Consider the following 6000-nt stretch of genomic DNA (forward strand, 5'->3'; position numbering starts at 1 on the left):
AACAGTGTAGAGCATTGAAATCATACAATCAGGTGTTGTGGCTTACAGATTTGACTAACAAATGCCCTTTTAAAAACCAGGAAGCGTTGGTGGTATAGTGGTGACCCGGGTTCGATTCCCGGCCAACGCATAGTTTGTATTCAATTTTTTAAGATCATAAACTCCTTAGAGAATTATTCTTGTTTTGAAGGAATTAGGAATACACTGACCAAGAAATGCCCTTTCAAAAAACGGGAAGCTTTGTTGGTATGTGTCGCACTGGCCAACGCATGATTTTTCTTGTGTATTCTTTTCATTTTTTAAGATCATAAGCTCCTTAGAGAATGTTTCTTGTTTTGAAGAAATCAGGAATACACTGACCAAGAAATGCCCTTTCAACAAATGGGAAGCTTTGTTGGTATGTGTAGCACTTATGGGATATGGACAGAGTCATGGCTTTGTCATTCAGAGAATACTAGATTTATGGCATCTTAAAAATATCCAGCTCTGAATAGTCTTATGTAAATTAGGCTATTAAATATATTTTCCTATTATCTGCTTTAGCATGTGATTCAAATTCTCTTTTCCAAAAGTGCCAAAATGTGGACTTCAGTGGACATCATGTTTATTTATTCATTTACATTTTAAACCTATTTTGTGCATTGTATTAATATTTTCCATCATCAAAAGAAGTGCATTGCAGTCAATTACTGGATTAACAGTGTATTCTTTTCATTTTTTAAGATCATAAGCTACTTAGAGAATGTTTCTTGTTTTGAAGAAATCAGGAATACACTGACCAAGAAATGCCCTTTCAACAAAAGGGAAGCTTTCTTGGTATGTGTAGCACTTATGGGGTATGGACAGAGTCATGGCTTTGTCATTCACAGAATACTAGATTTATGGCATCTTAAAAATATCCAAATCTAAATAGTCTTATGTAAATTAGGCTATTAAATATATTTTCCTATTATCTTCTTTAACATTTGATTCAAATACTCTTTTCCAAAAGTGCCAAAAAGTGGACTTCAGTGTACATCATGTTTATTTATTCATTTGCATTTTTAACCTAATTTGTGCATTGTATTAATATTTTCCATCATCAAAAGAAGTGCATTGCAGTCAATTAATGGATTAACAGTGTAGAGCATTGAAATCATACAATCAGGTGTTGTGGCTTACAGATTTGACTAACAAATGCCCTTTTAAAAACCAGGAAGCGTTGGTGGTATAGTGGTGACCCGGGTTCGATTCCCGGCCAACGCATAGTTTGTATTCAATTTTTTAAGATCATAAACTCCTTAGAGAATTATTCTTGTTTTGAAGGAATTAGGAATACACTGACCAAGAAATGCCCTTTCAAAAAACGGGAAGCTTTGTTGGTATGTGTCGCACTGGCCAACGCATGATTTTTCTTGTGTATTCTTTTCATTTTTTAAGATCATAAGCTCCTTAGAGAATGTTTCTTGTTTTGAAGAAATCAGGAATACACTGACCAAGAAATGCCCTTTCAACAAATGGGAAGCTTTGTTGGTATGTGTAGCACTTATGGGATATGGACAGAGTCATGGCTTTGTCATTCAGAGAATACTAGATTTATGGCATCTTAAAAATATCCAGCTCTGAATAGTCTTATGTAAATTAGGCTATTAAATATATTTTCCTATTATCTGCTTTAGCATGTGATTCAAATTCTCTTTTCCAAAAGTGCCAAAATGTGGACTTCAGTGGACATCATGTTTATTTATTCATTTACATTTTAAACCTATTTTGTGCATTGTATTAATATTTTCCATCATCAAAAGAAGTGCATTGCAGTCAATTACTGGATTAACAGTGTATTCTTTTCATTTTTTAAGATCATAAGCTACTTAGAGAATGTTTCTTGTTTTGAAGAAATCAGGAATACACTGACCAAGAAATGCCCTTTCAACAAAAGGGAAGCTTTCTTGGTATGTGTAGCACTTATGCGGTATGGACAGAGTCATGGCTTTGTCATTCACAGAATACTAGATTTATGGCATCTTAAAAATATCCAAATCTAAATAGTCTTATGTAAATTAGGCTATTAAATATATTTTCCTATTATATTCTTTAACATTTGATTCAAATAATCTTTTCCAAAAGTGCCAAAAAGTGGACTTCAGTGTACATCATGTTTATTTATTCATTTGCATTTTTAACCTAATTTGTGCATTGTATTAATATTTTCCATCATCAAAAGAAGTGCATTGCAGTCAATTAATGGATTAACAGTGTAGAGCATTGAAATCATACAATCAGGTGTTGTGGCTTACAGATTTGACTAACAAATGCCCTTTTAAAAACCAGGAAGCGTTGGTGGTATAGTGGTGACCCGGGTTCGATTCCCGGCCAACGCATAGTTTGTATTCAATTTTTTAAGATCATAAACTCCTTAGAGAATTATTCTTGTTTTGAAGGAATTAGGAATACACTGACCAAGAAATGCCCTTTCAAAAAACGGGAAGCTTTGTTGGTATGTGTCGCACTGGCCAACGCATGATTTTTCTTGTGTATTCTTTTCATTTTTTAAGATCATAAGCTCCTTAGAGAATGTTTCTTGTTTTGAAGAAATCAGGAATACACTGACCAAGAAATGCCCTTTCAACAAATGGGAAGCTTTGTTGGTATGTGTAGCACTTATGGGATATGGACAGAGTCATGGCTTTGTCATTCACAGAATACTAGATTTATGGCATCTTAAAAATATCCAACTCTGAATAGTCTTATGTAAATTAGGCTATTAAATATATTTTCCTATTATCTGCTTTAACATTTGATTCAAATTCTCTTTTCCAAAAGTGCCAAAAAGTGGACTTCAGTGTACATCATGTTTATTTATTCATTTGCATTTTTAACCTAATTTGTGCATTGTATTAATATTTTCCATCATCAAAAGAAGTGCATTGCAGTCAATTAATGGATTAACAGTGTATTCTTTTCATTTTTTAAGATCATAAGCTCCTTAGAGAATGTTTCTTGTTTTGAAGAAATCAGGAATACACTGACCAAGAAATGCCCTTTCAACAAAAGGGAAGCTTTCTTGGTATGTGTAGCACTTATGGGGTATGGACAGAGTCATGGCTTTGTCATTCACAGAATACTAGATTTATGGCATCTTAAAAATATCCAACTCTAAATAGTCTTATGTAAATTAGGCTATTAAATATATTTTCCTATTATCTTCTTTAACATTTGATTCAAATACTCTTTTCCAAAAGTGCCAAAAAGTGGACTTCATTGTACATCATGTTTATTTATTCATTTGCATTTTTAACCTAATTTGTGCATTGTATTAATATTTTCCATCATCAAAAGAAGTGCATTGCAGTCTATTAATGGATTAACAGTGTAGAGCATTGAAATCATACAATCAGGTGTTGTGGCTTACAGATTTGACTAACAAATGCCCTTTTAAAAACCAGGAAGCGTTGGTGGTATAGTGGTGAGCATAGCTGCCTTCCAAGCAGTTGACCCGGGTTCGATTCCCGGCCAACGCATAGTTTGTATTCAATTTTTAAGATCATAAACTCCTTAGAGAATTATTCTTGTTTTGAAGGAATTAGGAATACACTGACCAAGAAATGCCCTTTCAAAAAACGGGAAGCTATGTTGGTATGTGTCGCACTGGCCAACGCATGATTTTTCTTGTGTATTCTTTTCATTTTTTAAGATCATAAGCTCCTTAGAGAATGTTTCTTGTTTTGAAGAAATCAGGAATACACTGACCAAGAAATGCCCTTTCAACAAATGGGAAGCTTTGTTGGTATGTGTAGCACTTATGGGATATGGACAGAGTCATGGCTTTGTCATTCAGAGAATACTAGATTTATGGCATCTTAAAAATATCCAGCTCTGAATAGTCTTATGTAAATTAGGCTATTAAATATATTTTCCTATTATCTGCTTTAGCATGTGATTCAAATTCTCTTTTCCAAAAGTGCCAAAAAGTGGACTTCAGTGGACATCATGTTTATTTATTCATTTACATTTTAAACCTATTTTGTGCATTGTATTAATATTTTCCATCATCAAAAGAAGTGCATTGCAGTCAATTACTGGATTAACAGTGTATTCTTTTCATTTTTTAAGATCATAAGCTCCTTAGAGAATGTTTCTTGTTTTGAAGAAATCAGGAATACACTGACCAAGAAATGCCCTTTCAACAAATGGGAAGCTTTCTTGGTATGTGTAGCACTTATGGGGTATGGACAGAGTCATGGCTTTGTCATTCACAGAATACTAGATTTATGGCATCTTAAAAATATCCAACTCTGAATAGTCTTATGTAAATTAGGCTATTAAATATATTTTCCTATTATCTGCTTTAACATTTGATTCAAATTCTCTTTTCCAAAAGTGCCAAAAAGTGGACTTCAGTGTACATCATGTTTATTTATTCATTTGCATTTTTAACCTAATTTGTGCATTGTATTAATATTTTCCATCATCAAAAGAAGTGCATTGCAGTCAATTAATGGATTAACAGTGTATTCTTTTCATTTTTTAAGATCATAAGCTCCTTAGAGAATGTTTCTTGTTTTGAAGAAATCAGGAATACACTGACCAAGAAATGCCCTTTCAACAAAAGGGAAGCTTTCTTGGTATGTGTAGCACTTATGGGGTATGGACAGAGTCATGGCTTTGTCATTCACAGAATACTAGATTTATGGCATCTTAAAAATATCCAACTCTAAATAGTCTTATGTAAATTAGGCTATTAAATATATTTTCCTATTATCTTCTTTAACATTTGATTCAAATACTCTTTTCCAAAAGTGCCAAAAAGTGGACTTCATTGTACATCATGTTTATTTATTCATTTGCATTTTTAACCTAATTTGTGCATTGTATTAATATTTTCCATCATCAAAAGAAGTGCATTGCAGTCTATTAATGGATTAACAGTGTAGAGCATCGAAATCATACAATCAGGTGTTGTGGCTTACAGATTTGACTAACAAATGCCCTTTTAAAAACCAGGAAGCGTTGGTGGTATAGTGGTGAGCATAGCTGCCTTCCAAGCAGTTGACCCGGGTTCGATTCCCGGCCAACGCATAGTTTGTATTCAATTTTTAAGATCATAAACTCCTTAGAGAATTATTCTTGTTTTGAAGGAATTAGGAATACACTGACCAAGAAATGCCCTTTCAAAAAACGGGAAGCTTTGTTGGTATGTGTCGCACTGGCCAACGCATGATTTTTCTTGTGTATTCTTTTCATTTTTTAAGATCATAAGCTCCTTAGAGAATGTTTCTTGTTTTGAAGAAATCAGGAATACACTGACCAAGAAATGCCCTTTCAACAAATGGGAAGCTTTGTTGGTATGTGTAGCACTTATGGGATATGGACAGAGTCATGGCTTTGTCATTCAGAGAATACTAGATTTATGGCATCTTAAAAATATCCAGCTCTGAATAGTCTTATGTAAATTAGGCTATTAAATATATTTTCCTATTATCTGCTTTAGCATGTGATTCAAATTCTCTTTTCCAAAAGTGCCAAAAAGTGGACTTCAGTGGACATCATGTTTATTTATTCATTTACATTTTAAACCTATTTTGTGCATTGTATTAATATTTTCCATCATCAAAAGAAGTGCATTGCAGTCAATTACTGGATTAACAGTGTATTCTTTTCATTTTTTAAGATCATAAGCTCCTTAGAGAATGTTTCTTGTTTTGAAGAAATCAGGAATACACTGACCAAGAAATGCCCTTTCAACAAATGGGAAGCTTTCTTGGTATGTGTAGCACTTATGGGGTATGGACAGAGTCATGGCTTTGTCATTCACAGAATACTAGATTTATGGCATCTTAAAAATATCCAACTCTGAATAGTCTTATGTAAATTAGGCTATTAAATATATTTTCCTATTATCTGCTTTAACATTTGATTCAAATTCTCTTTTCCAAAAGTGCCAAAAAGTGGACTTCAGTGTACATCATGTTTATTTATTCATTTGCATTTTTAACCTAATTTGTGCATTGTATTAATATT

The 6000-nt window shown here is 33.1% G+C and overlaps 2 non-coding genes across 2 annotated transcripts; both read left to right on the forward strand.

Annotated features, from left to right (window-relative positions):
- The first annotated feature begins 3428 nt into the window (after positions 1-3428).
- Positions 3429-3500, forward strand: TRNAG-UCC (transfer RNA glycine (anticodon UCC)). Its single transcript has one exon. It is a non-coding gene; the product is annotated as a tRNA-Gly (tRNA).
- Positions 3501-4986: 1486 nt separating this feature from the next.
- TRNAG-UCC (transfer RNA glycine (anticodon UCC)) lies at positions 4987-5058 on the forward strand. The gene has a single exon. It is a non-coding gene; the product is annotated as a tRNA-Gly (tRNA).
- The last annotated feature ends 942 nt before the right edge of the window (positions 5059-6000 follow it).

Source organism: Taudactylus pleione, unplaced genomic scaffold (assembly GCF_031769625.1).
Source record: "Taudactylus pleione unplaced genomic scaffold, aTauple2 ptg000467l, whole genome shotgun sequence".
In the NCBI taxonomy this organism is placed as follows: domain Eukaryota; kingdom Metazoa; phylum Chordata; class Amphibia; order Anura; family Myobatrachidae; genus Taudactylus; species Taudactylus pleione.